At 34.7% G+C, this 18,943-nt stretch overlaps 1 long non-coding RNA gene across 1 annotated transcript in view; it reads left to right on the top strand.

The window, feature by feature from the left end:
- Window positions 1-1,171: 1,171 nt before the first annotated feature.
- LOC112819984 (uncharacterized) overlaps window positions 1,172-18,943 on the top strand; it is a 35,264-nt gene continuing 17,492 nt past the window's right edge. Inside the window, exon 1 of the long non-coding RNA XR_012376287.1 lies at window positions 1,172-1,222. This is a non-coding gene — a long non-coding RNA (uncharacterized lncRNA). The remainder of the gene's footprint in view (window positions 1,223-18,943) is intronic.

Here is an 18,943-nt window from a genome sequence, read left to right as displayed (position 1 = left end):
TTCTCCAGATATGCGATGTGTTTCTCTCACTCAATCGCTTTTTGATGCAAGGTGTTTCCAACTATGTTGCTTTAAAAAATAAAATAAAATAAAAATTAAGAAACCCAAAGAAAGAGGTTTCCTGCAGAGACATCTCCTTCCTGTCTCTTTCTCTCTCACCATAAATTGTGTTGGGAGATTGATAGAGGCAATATCAGTATTTTTAAGGGAGGCCTTTTTATAACAGGTGTGTTTCTGGCTAAGAATTCTGAAGACTTGGAAACCATTGTTGGGGAAGAGATCTAGCCAGTAGCGTTAGATGGACAGGAAACAAAATGACACAGCAAAGGTGACCCCTACTCTCATAGTTACTTAGTGGCAGTTTTGTTTTATTTTAATATAACATACATTTTATTTTGATAAAAATTCTCCATTATTTCTTTAAGAATTAAGAGTGAAAAAATTCCAAAATCAAATGTCAGGAAACAGTAGTGACTTGAAGGGGGTCAAAAGGTACAAAATTCCAGTTATAAAATAAGTCATAGGGATATAATGTCCAGCATGGTGACTACAGTTAATAATACTCTATTGCATATTTGAATATGCAAATATACTTGCTAGGCAAGTAGATCTTAAAAGTTTTCATTATGAGGAAAAAAATTTGTAACTATGTATGGCGACAGATGTTAACTAGATTTATGGTGGTGATCATTTTGTATTATACACAAATATTGAATCATTATGTTGTACACCTGAAACTAGCATGTTATATGTCAATTATACCTCAATTCAAAAAAAAAAGAAATAATAGTAACTCCATTGTTGAGCACACTTTTATTTTGAAAAGAAAACCATGTCCAATATAATTATTTTGGAAAACATCCCAAATGACTTCCTAACTGCCAAGGCCATTTGATTTGGTTTGTATCTTGTTTGGATTTAATTCACGTTGACCACTGCCATTGACTTGAAATTCCCATTCTTTGTCTTTCAAAGTCTTTGTCTTTGCCTTTATTTTCTCCCTGTTCATTCTGACTTTTTGATTGCTCTTTATTTTTCTTTATTTTTACATCTACCACTAAGAGGACAAGGACTATTGCTAATCTTAGCTACTGTTTCTATGAGCACTACCTGCCATTGTGAAGATATTATAGAACTTTATGAGGAAAGTATTATATTACTGAAAAAATGAGGAAACTGCATCGTAGAGAGTTTGAGTAACTTAACAAAGGCCAGGTAGAAGGTAAGTGATAGACTTGCACCTAGATCTGTATGATGCCTGAAGTTCACCTTCTTGACCAGCATACAGCTAATAAGATATCTACCACTTCAACTGCGGCCTATCTGGTAACTATTGGGACTCTCTTCTAGCCTTTCTTATTTTTTATGCTACATTATCCCTAGGTAATTTCATGCATTCGGTAATTTTAACTCTTTCCAAAACACTGCTGGCTTCCAAATCCAGAGTTTTACCAGACCTATCATATGCACTCTGTGCCAGTTTTCTTGCCCATTGGGCACATCATCTAGAAGTTCCCCAAACCTAAAAAAAACCTCCAAAAGTTTAAAAACCTAATTTTAAAATTTGCTATTTTCCTGAATCTCCCAGTTAAAAAAATAACAATAATGTTTACCCAAGTCAATTCCTTCATTTTCCCCTTCAGTTCAATAGATTACTAAATTTTACAAATGCTTCCTAACCTTTCTACACTATGTTATCTAGCCTTCCTTCCCACATCTACTCTTCTAATTCTGGTTCTCTTTATTCCAAGACTGGACTACTTAATAGGTTTTTGTTTTGTTTTGTTTTTTAAGTACGCTCCACACCCACTCTGCGTCTCCAACTCATGACCCCGAGATCAAGAGTCTCATGCTCTAATGACTGAGCCAGCTAGTCCTTCTCAATAGTTTTAGTGCTATAATATGAAGCTATGTATAATGTAGAAAATCTGGAAAATGAAAAAAATCAAAGGGATCTGAAATTACTTATAACCTTGTTATGCACAGAAAATTACTATATTCAATACATTTCCTTCTAGCAGTTGCTGTTGTTGCACATTAAAAATAGGTTCTTGCTCTACATACTACTTTATAATTTTCTTTTACTTAATATGTCATTAAAAATTTCCCACATAATAATATTTTTCTGCTACATGATGTCTAATGTCGGTTTGAGATTTCAATATAAGGTTGTTACACAATTTGATCAGTCTTCTGTTGTCAGAAAACGCATCTTTATGTATTTGAATTTGAGGGCACATTTCTTACTGACTTTTTAGGACATAGCCACAAAGTGATTAACATGTTTATATTTTGTTTTTAAAAAATGAAATGTATTCTTATAATAGAAGCAATAGATATTGATTTGGGATAAATCAGAAAATACATATAAGTAAAACAAGATAATACAATTCTTATTTTCACATAATCCAAGAAAAGTAACTTATATTTGACACATCTAATTTTGTAAACTTTATACTGTATGTCACAAATAAAATCATTCTGTATATACTATTTTTAAAGTTCTTTTTTTACTTCTCTATATGATTTCATTCAAAAAATATTAGTTTATAGGATGTTTCTTAATGACTAAAGAGCACATAATTGTGTAGCCTATTCTTTAATAAATTACTTAGTGCTGAACATTAAGGATGTTTGCAAATTCAAACTGCTATAATTAACCTTATTAACACCTAGGTCTTTGCAGATAAATTTGTGCTTATTCTCTTCACTATTTCTTTAACATGATTTCTGTACTTGGAATTATTGAGTCAAAAGATTAAAATATTTTTTAAGACTTTTGACAAATATTTTCAATTTTACGTCCAAAATATTTTGAATAATTTATTTCAGCAGTATGAGGGAGTATTGTTCTGCTCCGGAACAAAATCGATTCATTTCTTTTCTTTCAAATTTTCTTTTTTTTCATCAAATATATAAAAAAAATCTCTGTAATTTAAAATTTGAATTAGTTTCTTACTAATTCAACTGAACATATTCCACATAGAAATTGGCTGTATTTTTTCTTTTGTTCTAATGGATTGTATTCATCCCTTAAAAATTGTATTTGAAAGTGCTATTTAACTATGAAATAAGTGCTATTTAAAAAACATATTACACATACTTTTTCCATGTTTGTCTTGCTGGCATTCAGGACATCCTACCTCCAAAATATGGTATCTCAGCATATTGAATATTTTAAGCTGAAGGAGTTTGAGAAAATGGCAGAAGCAGGAAGGTCATTCTGACCTTTCTCCCACCTCTCTCTCTTGAAAAGGTAATAAAACCTTCAAGTTTGAGGTGCTTCCACTATCCTTGTCTTGGAAGACAAAGGGACACCTAGAATAAGCTTAGCAAATAGGTGAAGTTTCCCCCAGTTTATTACACTTACCTCACATTCCTTAAGCTATCATATTTCTATATGACTGCCTAGTCTTCATCAAACCTAGCCTAAATCAAACCTAGCCTAAAATACTCAGGTCTAACTGTTTCTTCGGGTCCTCATTTCCTTATGAAAACTCATATGTCATTTAAAACTTACGTAGAGTAAATGTGTATGCTTATCTGTTAATCCTTCTTTATTATTTTACTTACCCAGACAAGGACCTTAGAGGGCAGAGAAAAATACTTTTTTCCCCATACAGTCTCAAGTTTCTTAATTTTGTAGATGTCTTTGATAATGTGGGTTAGTTAAAAATACTGTCAATCAAATCAATCTATTTTCATTTTTTTCTTTGTATTTTTAATCTATAATAAGTCTACTTCCCCCAAACTGAGATAAATAAATAAATTTTACCTTTTTTACCCTTATTGTTTAAAATGTATAAAATATTCAGAAAAGTGTTATAAAAATGTAAAAGTGAAGACCTTGATATTTTACCCTATTTGCAAGCTAACAAATTAGCCTACCCTAGTTATGTGGATTTGGGCAGGTCTCTGGGTCAGAGATGAATAGTATACTGCTCATAGCAATGCAGTAGCCAGGGTAGCAGTCCCATTTTTGTGCCAGGCAGGGGATCTTCGATGCCCAGGGGGAACACAAAGAGAGGGAGATGATACCTATGTATGCTATTGGTTGCATTACAGGAAAAGAGATTTGAGTTTAGGGAATACGAGTCTTTTATAACAGGCAATAAGTGAGCTTGCCCCTTACTGTGAAAGGAGACACTGTATCTTCCCTGCCAGTAAGCAAACCTGCCCTTTATAGGGGAGATACTATCCATATTCCAAGGCTATTTGTTATACAAACATCTTTTAAAAGATAGTTTGGAATAAAGGTCAGCCAGTGCCTTGTTTGAAAGATGAACTGAAATATTATTGACCCAAGGAAACTTGTCTCTGAATGAAAGAAAATGTGTTAATAATCAACATAATGGATTATAATGAAAAACAAAATCTAGTTTACCTCTTGTGTCTCCAGATCCCAATCTTCAAACAGAATTGTAGCCATTTTTGTTAACTATAGTTTTTCTCATGGTTACTTCCATATTTCTAAATGGTACTTTTATGTTGTGTATTAAATATAATATTCTAAGTTAGGCTGATATGTCAGTAAGTAACAAATTGACAAATCCTAATTGATATAAAAAATAAATTTTTCCTTTCTAATATTTTTATGGCTTTTGTTTCTTTTTGTTGCCTCACTGCAGTGACTATGACCTCCACTATAATGTTAAATAGATGTGGTGAAAATGGGTATCTTTGTTTTGTCCTCCAAAGCAGGATGGAAATATTCAAGATATAAACATTTACTATAAAGCTAACTGTAGCCAATTGTGTTAAATTTGTCAAATGTCTTTTCTGCATCTGTAGAGATGATAGTATGATTGCTTTTCTTTATTATTATTTTTTTAAATAATGAAGAATTACATTGATTTTCAAATGTTGAACCAATCTTCATCCCAGGGGTAAATCCCATTGGTCTTAATATATCATCATTTATCTATTTCTGGATTGATTTTCTAAAACATTGTTGAGCATTTAACTTTCTTTTCCTGTAATGTATTTGTTAGCTGTTGATACCAGGACTAAAATATGTTGAAAAGTATTTTTTTCTCATAATTCTTTGTTCTTAAGTTTTTGATAGAAGTCATCAATAAAATTATTTGGACTTTAAGTTTACTTTTAGGAAAGGTTTTTAAATTATGAATTGAATTTCTTTAATTAGTATAAGGATATTCATACTTTTTATTTCTTTTGATGTCAGTTTGACAGATTGTTTCTAATAGAACATAATTTATTTCATCTAAGTTTTTAATTATATTTGCATGAAATCATTTATAACATGTCATTATTACTCATTCATTTTAATTTGGATTTTCTCTGTTCTTTTCCTCTTGTTTATTTTTAGTTGTATCATGTGGTTTGTTTTCCTTTCTTTCTGTGTGTGTGTGTGTGTGTGTGTGTGTGAGCTTATCTTGAGAATATTTTCCACCTTTGTTAGGTTTGTCAGATTTAGCAAATAATGTACTATGCCTAGTTAAAGTATAAGTTTGTCACATATAAGTTTGTCTTTTATCTTAATTTTCTCTTTTAACATGCAATATTTAGAATATTTACCCACTGTTTATTTAAAATTCACATATAACTAGGCATCTTGTATTTTTTTTCTGGCAAACATGTAGAATTTTTATCTTGTGAGGCTTGGGTATAAGAGTGGTCTTACAAAGAAGTTTTATATTGGATACTGTTAGAGATTTATGGGATTCAAAAGTCCTACTGGAATTTTTCTCTTAATTTCTTATATTGGGTTTCCTGTACGATGCAGATCCCACAGTCACTTTTGGCCTGTGTTTGGATTTTATTTCTTGCAGGTTTTTGTTTGTTTGTTTGTGTTTACTTCCCACCCATGACCCTGCCAACTTCCTGGCCATTTGGTCAATATGGTACCATGCTTGATATATGGTACTTAATTGCAGCACCCTGATACATGCTTCCAGTCTATGTCTCCTGCCCCTTCAACTGGGTGCTGGAGCTAAGAAGCCAGTGCTCAGCTTATAGTCTGTGTGGAGATTCGCCTAGACTCCCATGGCATCATCACACAATACATCTTCTACCTTATTTCTGTCTTCATTTCTGACTCTTGGATATTAACTTTATTTCTTTCAAGTTTGTTTTCTATTAAGCATTTCTGTGTATTTAGTAGAAGAAAAACCCCATCGATGCCAGACTACCATAGGTTCTGGTATTGTTTTTTCCCTAAGCCTTGGTTTTATCATTATTATTAGACATAATAATAGTACTTCCTTTATAAAGTTGTCAATATTAACAGGATAATTAATACAGGGAAGTCATATAACATACTACCTGGCACAAACAATAAACTGATAAATTACTAAGGTTTCTCTTACCCTATTAAGTTTTCTTCTATTCAATTCAGTTTTCTCTTTCAATACCTTTTGCAATTTTTAATTCTGCTCTGGCATCCTTAGTTTTCTTATGTTACTGCCACATTTCATTCAGTTTTGTTTTTTTTTTTCAAAAAATTATCTTTGCCCTTCATCTAGTTATCTTTTTATATTTTGTAGTTCATCTTTGTTTCAGAGAGCAAATATTTTCTTGAATTTAAAAAAGCATGAGCAGATGCTATCTGAAATTTACTTCCTTAGTAAATATTTTCTCAAAGGAGATTCTCTTTCTTTTTAGTGCTATACTTTCTCCTTTTTTTCTGTTTTTTTGTTATAGAAGTTATCACTCATTTGGTGTGGATTTAATTTCTGTTTATTTATTCTTGGTTTTGGAAAAGTGCATCCATGCCTGGTAAATGCACTAAAAGAGAATGTCTGGATTCTTCTTGGATCACTTTAGTGTCTTCCAGGATCTTGTTATAATGACCTCAGATATTCATAGAACTGCACACCAGTTCTATGACTCAGCAACATCTGGAGAAAGTGTGGAGTCTCTCAGAAGAATACATTTTCATCTCTGTTCAAGCTTCTTTCCTAATCATTGAAGCCCAATGGCTATATATTCATAGTTTTCTGTTGCCTTCATCTTCTTTGTAGGCTTCTCTCTTTACAACACCAATAAAAACTCCACTGTACAGTTGCCTCTACCTATCTGTCCAGGCAAACTTGGCTGAATCGCTTTGCCCACAAAAAATGGGAGACATTGTGTTTTCAAAGTCAACTATTAAAATTTATTAGACTTCCATAAAGTATAGACCATACAACTAGGTATGAAAGAAAGAAAATACATGTTTTTCTATTTGTTACATGCTTTAGTTTCATTAATGTGTTAAGACAAGTTGATTGATGTAAATATTAACATAAACTACATTTCCTATAGTGTCTACTAACTTGTCTCATCCTATTTGCTTTGACTTTTTATCTATCTAGCTCACAAAACTGAAAGTATCAACAAAACAGGAAAAAAGGGTTGACTGTATGTTAATCACAATGCTGTGACTTTCTACTATCTTAAATCAATTCCCATGTGGGAATCTTCAGTCTTTAATTTCCAAGTAACACTTGAGATGGAGAAATACTGTGCTCTTCTTTTGGCACTTCTTTATATATTTCCTGATTTAAATTTAAGTTTTTTCTTTTTTCTGTCACTTTTTCTAGACATATGTTAAATTATTCCATTAAAGGAGACTAATGCCATTATTTAAACATTTTAAAATTACATTTAAATAAGTTCAATATCTGAATTGTACCAATTTTATTTCACTATTTTGATCACGCCAAATAATATTGTTAATGAGAGAGCTATGGAACTAGAAATATAGAAAGGTTGCAGTTCTCTAGTTAACATATTTTCTTCATTGAAATTTATTTTAAAAATATCTTAATGTTAATATAACCAGTAAAAATATATAGAATTTGGAATATACAGAATATCACAAAGAAGAAAATTTCCATCCTTAATTCTTCAAACCAGTAGTTGTCATCTTCATACAGCCATTTCTTCTATTTCCTATGAACAGGTATAAATTTATAGTTTTGCAAAAAATTAGAGAATCATACAATATTTTTAATATAACCTGATTCTTGCACTAATAAGATACTATAAATATTTTCTATGTCATTAAGTATTTCTTTTTTGACATTATTTTAAGTGGAGGGATGGTATTTCATTTAACCAATTCCATATTGAGGATATTTTAGGCTCTCTCCATATTTTCCCATTTTAAACAAAACTGTCATGGACATTGTTTTTTAAACACAGATGTTATTCTTTCCTTAGGGCAAATTTCTCAAAATGGAATTGCTGGATCAAAGAAGATGTACACATTTAAGACTTTTCATATATACTGCTTCCTTTCCCTACTAGAAGGATACATCAACCTCTACTCCTACCAGTAGCCTAGTGCTAATTTTTAAAAGTATATTCTGATCTTTTCAATGCAGACAATGGTGCTAATGAATTTAGAGCTGCTCTTCAGTAAATTCACAGGGAAATATCTGAGTTGGATAAAAAAAAGTTCCTCTTTTCCAACAACATTTCCATTCCTAGTAAGAATGGGGAGGGGTAAGAGTGTTTACTTCTTATTTCATTTTTCTTGCCTTGTTGTAGCTTACTGTACTTGCGTTTGGGAGATATATAGAAGCATATGATATCATCCCTTCCATTATAAGCCCATTCAATAAAATAAAAGTGCACATGCAGGGGTGCCTGGGTGGCTCAGTTGGTTAAGTGGCTGCCTTTGGTTCAGGTCATGATCCCAGTGTCAGGCTCCCTGCTCAGTGGGGAGTCTGCTTCTCCCTCTCCCTCTGCTCCTCTGCCTGCTTGTGCTCTCTCCCTCTCTCAAATAAATAAAATCTTTTAAAAAATATGCACATGCAATATGTTAGATATAAATGTACATCAATGTTTGATTAAAGTCTAATTTGTTTTCTAACATTATATGAATTTTAGAATATTAAAAGATTCTTGTGGCACAGAGTGAATAGACAAATGCAGAGGGGTTGTGCTATGGGGTTTAGCTGGATCTTGAAGGCTGAATTAATTTGAATAGAGTTGATGGAGGTGGGCTTAGTATGAGCAAATCTTCAAAAATGGGAAATAATAATGGTACATTTAGGAAATGTAGGAAAAGAAGGAAAGGTACTAACAATTACTGATTTCCTATTATGTGTTAGTGTCTATTCCAAGGACTTCACTAAAAACAACCATATTACTTTATTATTCCCATTTTACTGTATCTCAGAGAGGTTTGATTACTTTCTTGCTCAAGCATATTTGCTTATGATTCACAAAAGGTTATCTATTCAAATAAATGGTTTGCCTTAACTCTTGCTCAGTTGGTATGTGATTAGATGGGTTGTTTTAGTACTGGATTTCTTCTTCAGAGCCAAGTGGGTTGAGTTTTTCTGTTCATGGCAGAGGTTAGTAATTCCAATTTGTGGTACTTAAGTAAGAAGTCACAACAGTTAAAATATAAAATACTACAGGAGACATGTTATATCCATTATATAAATGTAAGATACTAGGTGTGGCCTTGAGGATTTTTGGGTTACTTGGAGCAATTAATGCTTCTTGTGTCACAACTAAATGGTCATCCAGAGTCTGGCATCTAGGCATCTGAATGGTGCCAAATGAGGAAATCAGAAATTGGTGCTGTAGTGCTAAGGTGACACATCTCTGTGGAACTAGGAGGTAATAATGAGGTCCTTTATTTGAATCATATTTATAGTTTCAACAAAACTAGAAGGTTGTCACTTAATGTGACCACTGGCAAAGTAAGGATTGACCATTCTTTTTTTTTAAATTTTATTTATTTATTTATTATTTATTTATTTATCAGAGAGAGAATGCACACGCAGGGGAAGTGGCAGGCAGAGGGGGAGGGAGAAACAGGCTCTCCACTGAGCAGGGAGCTGGATGCGTGACTCGATCCCAGAAGCCTAGGATCATGACCTGAGCTGAAGGCAGACGCTTAACCGATGAGCCATCCAGGCATCCTGGCATTGACCATTCTAAGCATGTGATATAATTATGCCTCCTATCAGGAGGAAGAAATGAGATGGAGGGAGAGTCAGCAGCTGGCTTGACTTCATGCATCAGGGCAAGTCTAGATTAGTTTTCTTCATTGCAATAAGAGCCAGGACATTTTCTTCCAGTTAAAGCGTCAAGTACAGGGTGGATGACCTAACTATTAATCAGAACCAAACCGACATATGTAGAAACAAGTTAGATTACTAACAATGCCAAAATCGAAAAGTACTACTAGTATAAACCAGGATTAAAACTCAAGTGTATTTATGGGTTATGCCATAGTCCTTCCACCAACTATGATTTCTGTGAGTAGACCAGCCTGACTTCTACAACTCGAATGAGAATTAAGGGAGATAATGTGGGCAAGTTAAGCCAAGACCAAATTATGGAGACCTTAAATTGTTAAGTTGAAATTCTGCAGACAGACCTCTCTCTTGTGTGCCCCCAGTTTAATCTCACACTGCACTATTTTCCAACTTGCTTGATCATTAGAATCATACAGCATGCTTGTTAAATGGATTCCTTGGCTCCTTTCTGCAAATTCTGATTCAGACGGTCTGGGAGGGACCCTGGAGTCTGAATCATTAATGTGAGCTTTAAGTTATTCTTTGGAGAGTATGTTTGAACAACCTGTCAAGTGTCTCTCTTGCTAGTGAGAATATGCTCCCTCTTCTATTCAGATAAGGACTCATTTATTGAACAGTTCCTGTGAGGAAGGTGCTGTGGGAAATTCAGAGAGGAGTAGAGTTGAATCCCTGCCTTAAAGAAGTTTCCTTTGGTAATTGAAAGATACTTCTAGCATCTCTCTGAACTACTTGTAATTACATAGCCATCTTATTAAGGGACCTCATTATGATTTGATATTTCTGGTTTTACAAAAGAAATACATTTAAAAGTACTGATTACTATGCACATGGCTAAAAAAAGATTTAGGGCATCTTTTCTTGGTTTTGTGTGTTTTCTATTATTTAATCTGGAATTACATTGTTCTGAAAATAAAACGACTTTTATTAAATACACAATCATAATATTTATGCTTCTATGTTAGTCTTGAATATGAGATACATAATTCTCTGAATTATTAAAGAAAGGCTTAATTTCAGCTGGAAATGGAAAGTTTCTATTGTTTATTTGTTTCACCAAGTTACTTGATGTTCAAAACCTCAGTTTGGGAGGTACTTTAGAAAGTGAGAACTATCTGAATTTTAAAATCAAAATCGTGGCACCAAAGCTCTTAACCCTTGATTACATAGAAAATATATAGAATTCAAAGCTCTGTATTTTTATGCTAGCCCAACTCTATAAATGCATCATAGCCTCGGGTTTCCACAGAGAGTATTCATGAGGGCATCCCATCAAGCTAAAAGAGTTCCCAAATGGAATACAAGTCACCATTAAGATTGTGTCCACACATGCAAAGTTAAATTAAAAATTGTGGTAATTATACGAATATTCCAAGCTCCAAATAGCTTTGCTTGAAATATTCAGATAATTGAGGCAATAAACATAGATTCTAGTAATTAGAAGGGACTCACAAATCCTCTAATCTGCCTCATTTCATAGAGGAAAAGCTGACAGCTACTTTTTTTAATTATAAGCCAAAAATATGCCTTTGCCTGAATTTATAGCTACCTTATGTAAAACTTCTTTTAAACTTGAATTATCCAGATAATTTTCTCACTTTTTACTTCATTTTGCTTAAGGTCTTGGCCCTAACTCCCACATTAACATCTGACATCACCAGCTTCTCTTGGGTGTCTGTAGCCTGAATTGAGAACACTGCTTTTCTATCTTGAGAAACTCTGAAGCTTAGATTGGGCATGACTGAATATAGTGTGTCATGTGATTCAGATCCCTGGGTGTTAACACTCTACCTTTGAAACTTGTTATATTCTCAGCATTCACCTTCACTCTCCTGATTTGAGTACCTTCCAGTTTATTCTTCACTATTGGCTTTTCTGTTCAATTTAGTTCAGTCTAATGTTCTTCTCATTTTTTTTCTTTCTAAAGGACAATAACTAATGCTCTAATTTAGAGGACTCAAGTACCATTTTTGCCCATTCTTCATCAGAGATTGCACTATTCAAGTACTTTGCTTTTTTTAGATGAATGCCCTAATTTGTTCCTGTTATCCGGATGGGGAAATCTTAGTTCTATATTAAAAGGTCTCATCACCAGCCTCAGACACCTTGGAATATGGAATAGAAAGAAAGCAGCATTGAATGAATATATGGTCTCTGACTTTAGGAATGAAAGCCCACGAAATAGGAGCTCGAAATTAGCTTTTCTGAATGGATAATCAAAGGAAACCTAAATCACATTTGTGTGTCCAAAGATGGCTAACTTGAAATTGCAATTTACTAAAGTTTTACAAATAATGATATGAAGGAGTATTTGAAAGACAAAAGATGTTGATAAGTAAATGTAGTCAAAGCTTAAGGAACCCTTTGTAAACAGAAAACCAAAGAAGTTCGGAAGTATATGAGTTGTATTTTAAATTACTAAAGTCTATTTTCTTGACATCAAATTTCTCATGAAAATGAAATAACTTTTCGTTTAGCATTAGAACATGATGTGAAAATCTGACCATGTTTGGCTAAAAACAAATTCAAATACATTTCACCTGATAACTTAAGCTACGCTTGTTTCATTAGGTACACATATGAACTAAGAAAATTTAGGGTTTTCTCGGTAATTTCCAGCCCTAGAAGCAGATCATTCAGTTACAATGAAGGATCAATTATATTTCATACTAGAAGAGGAAAATAAAATTTATTATTCTTTTTTGTTTGTTTAACATATTTAGAAGATGTGAGCTATAAATCGGATCTCTAATATTTCTTAGAGTTTATTTGTTCCTTTTCTCATTTTTAAAATTGGGATATATTTGACATAAAGCAAAATATACAGACCTTGAGTGTACAATATAATAAGTTTTGGCAAATATAGGCATCCATGTAAGCTACATTTCTGTCAAAGTATAGAATATTTTCATTACCCAAGAAAATTCTTGTCTTGTCTTACCTCTTTACTAGTTAATCTGCTTGCTCAGCCCAAAGCGGCAATCACTGTTTTGATTTTTTAAGATTTAAATTCAATTAATTAACATATAATGTATTATTGGTTTCAGAGGTAGAGGTCAGTGATTCATCGGTCTTATATAATACCCAGTGCTCATTACATCACCTGCCCTCCTTAAAGTCCATCACTCCATTACCCCATCCCCCTAGCTCCTCCCCTCCAGCAACCCTCAGTTTGTTTCCTATGATTAAGAGTCTCTTACAGTTTGTCTCCCTCTCTGATTTCATCTTTTTTTATTTTTTCCTCTCTTCACTGTTTTTGATTTTTATCACCATTGTTTAGTTAGATGTTCCATAACTTTATATAAATGGAATCCCTTGATACATCCTCCTTGTGTCTGGCTTCATTCATGTGGTTGTGAGTACCAACTTGTACATTTTTATGGCTGAGTAGCAGTCCTTCAAATACACACAATTTATGGAAGGACATATAACAAAACAAAACAAACTTTAGTTCTTATGAGTAAAGGTTTTATGATTACTTACCTGTTTTGTTGGTTATGAATATTAGGTTTATTTCTTTGGGGTAAGTTGCTAGGAGTGAAATCACTGAGTCATAGGGTAGGTGCATGTTTAACTTTGTAAGAAACTTCCAAATAGTTTTCTAACATGGTTGTACCATTTTTCATGTCTACCAATGATGTAAAAGAGTTCCATTCCTCTTCAACCTTGCCACATCTTGAGTTCTCAAATGTTTAATAGTTATTCTAGTGAGTATATTAGGGTCATCTTACCGTGTTTCAATTTGCATTTCCCTGATGTCTGGCTTTTTTGGTCTTTAATTGTTCTTAAGTTGTTGAAATTCTTTATATATTCTGGGTAAGAGTCCTTTTCCAAATACATGTTTTGCAAATATTTTTCCCAGTCTGTGACATGCCTTTTACTTTGATGAGAAGCTTTAAATTTTGGCACAGCTCATTTTACCAATTGTTTTCTTCTTTTGTTAGTATTTTCTATATTTTCTTTTTTTTATGCTTTTTAAAAAATTTTTTTATTGTTATGTTAATCACCATACATTACATCATTAGTTCTTGATGTAGTGTTCCATGATTCATTGTTTGTGCATAACACCCAGTACTCCACGCAGAATGTGCCCTCTTTAATACCCATCACCAGGCTAACCCATCCCCCTACCCTCCTCCCCTCTAGAACTCTCAGTTTGTTTTTCAGAGTCCATTGTCTCTCATGGTTCGTCTCCCCCTCCGACTTACTCCCCTTCATTCTTCCCCTCCTGCTATCTTCTTTTTCTTTTTTTCCTAACATATGTTGCATTATTTGTTTCAGAAGTACATATCTGTGATTCAACAGTCTTGCATAATTCATAGCGCTCACCATAGCACATACCCTACCCAATGTCTATCACCCAGCCACCCCATCCCTTCCAAACCCCACCACTCCAGCAACCCTCAGTTTGTTTCCTGAGATTAAGAATTCCTCATATCAGTGAGGTCATATGATACATGTCTTTCTCTGATTGACTTATTTCACTCAGCATAACACCCTCCAGTTCCATCCACGTTGTTGCAAATGGCAAGATCTCATTCCTTTTGATGGCTGCATAATATTACATTGTGTATATATACCAGGTCTTCTTTATCCATTCATCTGTCGATGGACATCTTGGCTCTTTCCACAGTTTGGCTATTGTGGACATTGCTGCTATAAACATTGGGGTACATGTACCCCTTCGGATTCCTACATTTGTATCTTTGTGGTAAATACCCAGTAGTGCAATTGCTGGAACGTATGGTAGCTCTATTTTCAACTGTTTGAGGAACCTCCATACTGTTTTCCAGAGTGGTTGCACCAGCTTGCATTCCCACCAACAGTGTAGGAGGGTTCCCCTTTCTCCGCATCCCCGCCAACATCTGTCGTTTCCTGACTTGTTCATTTTAGCCATTCTGACGGGTGTGAGGTGGTATCTCATTGAGGTTTTGATTTGGATTTCCCTGATGCCGAGTGATGGGGAGCACTTTTTCATGTGTCTGTTGGCCATTTGGATGTCTTCTTTGGAAAAATGTCTGTTCATGTCTTCTGCCCATTTCTTGATTGGATTATTTGTTCTTTGGGTGTTGAGTTGGATAACCTCTTTATAGATTTTGCGTACTAGCCCTTTATCTGATATGTCATTTGCAAATATTTTCTCCCATTCTGTCGGTTGTCTTTTGGTTTTGTGGACTGTTTCTTTTGCTGTGCAAAAGCTTTTTATCTTGATGAAATCCCAATAGTTCATTTTTGCCCTTGCTTCCCTTGCCTTTGGCGATGTTTCTAGGAAGAAGTTGCTGCGGCTGAGGTCGAAGAGGTTGCTGCCTGGGTTCTCCTTTAGGATTTTGATGGAGTCCTGTCTCACGTTTAGGTCTTTCAACCATTTGGAGTCTATTTTGGTGTGTGGTGTAAGGAAATGGTCCAGTTTCATTCTTCTGCATGTGGCTGTCCAATTTTCCCAACACCATTTGTTGAAGAGATTGTCTTTTTTCCATTGGACATTCTTCTCTGCTTTGTCAAAGATTAGTTGACCGTAGAGTTGAGGGTCCATTTCTGGGCTCTCGATTCTGTTCCATTGATCTATGTGTCTGTTTTTGTGCCAGTACCATACTGTCTTGATGATGACAGCTTTGTAATAGAGCTGGAAGTCTGGAATTGTGATGCCGCCAGCTTTGCTTTTCTTTTTCAACCTTCCTCTGGCTATTCGGGGTCTCTTCTGGTTCCATACAAATTTTAGGATTATTTGTTCCATTTCTTTGAAAAAAGTGGATGGTATTTTGATGGGGATTGCATTGAATGTGTAGATTGCTCTAGGTAGCATTGACATCTTCACAATGTTCGTTCTTCCAATCCATGAGCATGGAACGTTTTTCCATTTCTTTGTGTCTTCTTCAATTTCTTTCCTGAGTATTTTATAGTTTTCTGAGTACAGATCCCTTGCCTCCTTGGTAAATTTATTCCTAGGTATCTTATGGTTTTGGGTGCAATTGTAAATGGGATCGACTCCTTGATTTGTGTCTCTTCTGTCTTGTTGTTGGTGTATTGGAATGCCACTGATTTCTGTGCATTGATTTTGTATCCTGCCACTTTACTGAATTACTGTATGAGTTCTAGCAGTTTTGGGGTGGAGTCTTTTGGGTTTACCAAGACAGTATCATATCATCTGCAAAGAGTGAGAGTTTGACTTCCTCTTTGCTGATTCGGATGCCTTTGATTTCTTTTTGTTGTCTGATTGCTGTGGCTAGGACTTCTAAATCTATTTTGAATAGCAGTGGTGATAGTGGACATCCCTGCTGCATTCCTGACCTTAGGGGAAAAGCTCTCAGCTTTTCCCCATTGAGAATGATATTTGCTGTCGGTTTTTCATAGATGGCTTTATGATATTGAGGTATGTACCCTCTATCCCTATACTCTGAAAAGTTTTGATCAAGAAAGAATGCTGTACTTTGTCAAATGCTTTTTCTGCATCTATTGAGAGGATCATATGATCTTGTTCTTTCTTTTGTTAATGTATTGTATCACGTTGATTGATTTGCAGATGTTGAACCAGCCTTGCAGCCCAGGGATAAATCCCATTTGGCCACGGTGAATAATCCTTTTAATGTACTGTTGGATCCTATTGGCTAGTATTTTGGTGAGAATTTTGCATCCATGTTCATCAAGGATATTGGTCTGTAATTCTCCTTTTTGATGGGGTCTTTGTCTGGTTTGGGGATCAAGGTAATGGTGGCCTCATAAAATGAGTTTGGAAGTTTTCCTTCCATTTCTATTTTTTGGAACAGTTTCAGGAGAATAGGTATTAATTATTCTTTAAATGTTTGGTAGAATTCCCCTGGGAAGCCATCTGGCCCTGGGCTTTTGTTTGTTGGGAGATTTTTGATGACTGCTTCAATTTCCTTAGGGGTTATAGGTCTGTTCAGGTTTTCTAGTTCCCCCTGGTTCAATTTTGGTAGTTGATACATCTCTAGGAATGCACCCATTTCTTCCAGGTTATCTAATTTGCTGCATAGAGTTACTCATAATATGTTCTTATAATTGTTTGTATTTCTTTGGTGTTGGTTATGATCTCTCCTCTTTCATTCATGATTTTGTTGATTTGGGTCATTTCTCTTTTCTTTTTGATAAGTCTGGCCAGGGGTTTATCATCTTAATTCTTTCAAAGAACCGGCCAGGGGTTTATCATCTTGTTAATTCTTTCAAAGAACCAGCTCCTAGTTTCGTTGATCTGTTCTACTGTTCTTTTGGTTTCTATTTCATTGATTTCTGCTCTGATCTTTATTATTTCTCTTCTCCCGCTGGGTTTAGGCTTTACTTGCCCTTCTTTCTCCAGCTCCTTTAGGTGTAGGGTTAGGTTGTGTATTTGAGGCCTTTCTTGTTTCTTGAGAAAGGCTTGTATTGCTACATACTTTCCTCTCAGGACTGCCTTTGCTGTATCTCAAAGATTTTGAACAGTTGTGTTTTCCTTTTCATTGGTTTCCAAGAATTTTTTAAATTCTTCTTTAATTTCCTGGTTGACCCATTCATTCTTTAGTAGGATGCCCTTTAGCCTCCATGTATTTGAGTTCTTTCCAACTTTCCTCTTGTGATTGAGTTGTAGTTTCAAAGCATTGTGGTCTGAAAACATGCAGGGAATAATCCCAATCTTTTGGTACAGGTTGAGACCTGATTTGTGACCTAGGATGTGATCAATTCTGGAGAATGTTCCATGGGCACTAGAGAAGAATGTGTATTCTGTTGCTTTGGGATGGAATGTTCTGAATATGTCTGTGAAGTCCATTTGGTCCAGTGTGTCATTTAAAGTCTTTATTTCCTTGTTGATCTTTTGCTGAGATGATCTGTCCATCTCAGTCAGGGGGGTGTTAAAGTCCCCCACTATTATTGTATTGTTGTCCATGTATTTCTTCGCTTTTGTTATTAATTGCCTTATATTATTGGCTGCTCCCATGTTAGGGGCATAGATATTTACAATTGTTAGATCTTCTTGTTGGATAGACCCTTTAAGTAGGATACAGTGTCCTTCTTCATCTCTTATTACAGTCTTTGTTTTAAAATCTAATTTGTCTGATATAAGGATTGCCACCTCAGCTTTCTTTTGGTGTCCATTAGCATGGTAAATGGTTTTCCACCTCCTCACTTTCAATGTGGGGGTGTCTTTGGGTCTAAAATGAGTCTCTTGCAGACAGCATATTGATGGGTCTTGTTTTTTAATCCAATCTGATAGCCTGTGTCTTTTGATCGGGGCATTTAGCCCATTGGCATTCAGGGTAACTATTGAAATATATGAATTTAGTGCCATTGTATTGCCTGTAAGGTGACTGTTACTGTATATTGTCTCTGTTCCTTTCTGATCTATGCTGCTTTTAGGCTCTCTCTTTGCTTAGAGGACCCATTTCAATATTTCTTGGAGGGCTGGTATCGTGTTTGCAAATTCCTTTAGTTTTTGTTTGTCCTGGAAGCTTTTTATCTCTCCTTCAATTTTCAATGAGAGCCTAGCTGGTTATAGTATTCTTGGCTGCATATTTTTCTCATTTAGTGCTCTGAAGATATCTTGCCAGTCCTTTCTGGCCTGTCAGGTCTCTGTGGATAGGTCTGTTGCCAATCTAATATTTCTACCATTGTAGGTTACATATCTCTCTCCCAAGCTGCTTTCAGGATTTTCTCTTTGTCTCTGAGACTCGTAAGTTTTACTATTAGATGTCGGGGTGTTGACCTATTTTTATTGACTTTGAGAGGGGTTCTCTGTGCCTCCTGGATTTTGATTCGTGTCTCCTTCCTCACATTAGGGAAGTTCTCTACTATTATTTGCTCCAATATACCTTCTGCCCCTCTCTCTCTTTCTTCTTCTTCTGGGATCCCAATTATTCTAATGTTGTTTCATCTTATCGTATTGCTTATCTCTCGAATTCTGCCCTCGTGATCCTGTAGTTGTTTCTCTCTCTTTTTCTCAGCCTCTTTATTTT

This window comes from Callorhinus ursinus, unplaced genomic scaffold, assembly GCF_003265705.2.
Source record: "Callorhinus ursinus isolate GAN/ISIS: 27379988/994484 unplaced genomic scaffold, GSC_fseal_2.0 scaffold3, whole genome shotgun sequence".
Lineage (NCBI taxonomy): Eukaryota > Metazoa > Chordata > Mammalia > Carnivora > Otariidae > Callorhinus > Callorhinus ursinus.
Note: the sequence above shows the minus strand (reverse complement) of the source record. Positions and strands in the feature narration are given on the sequence as shown.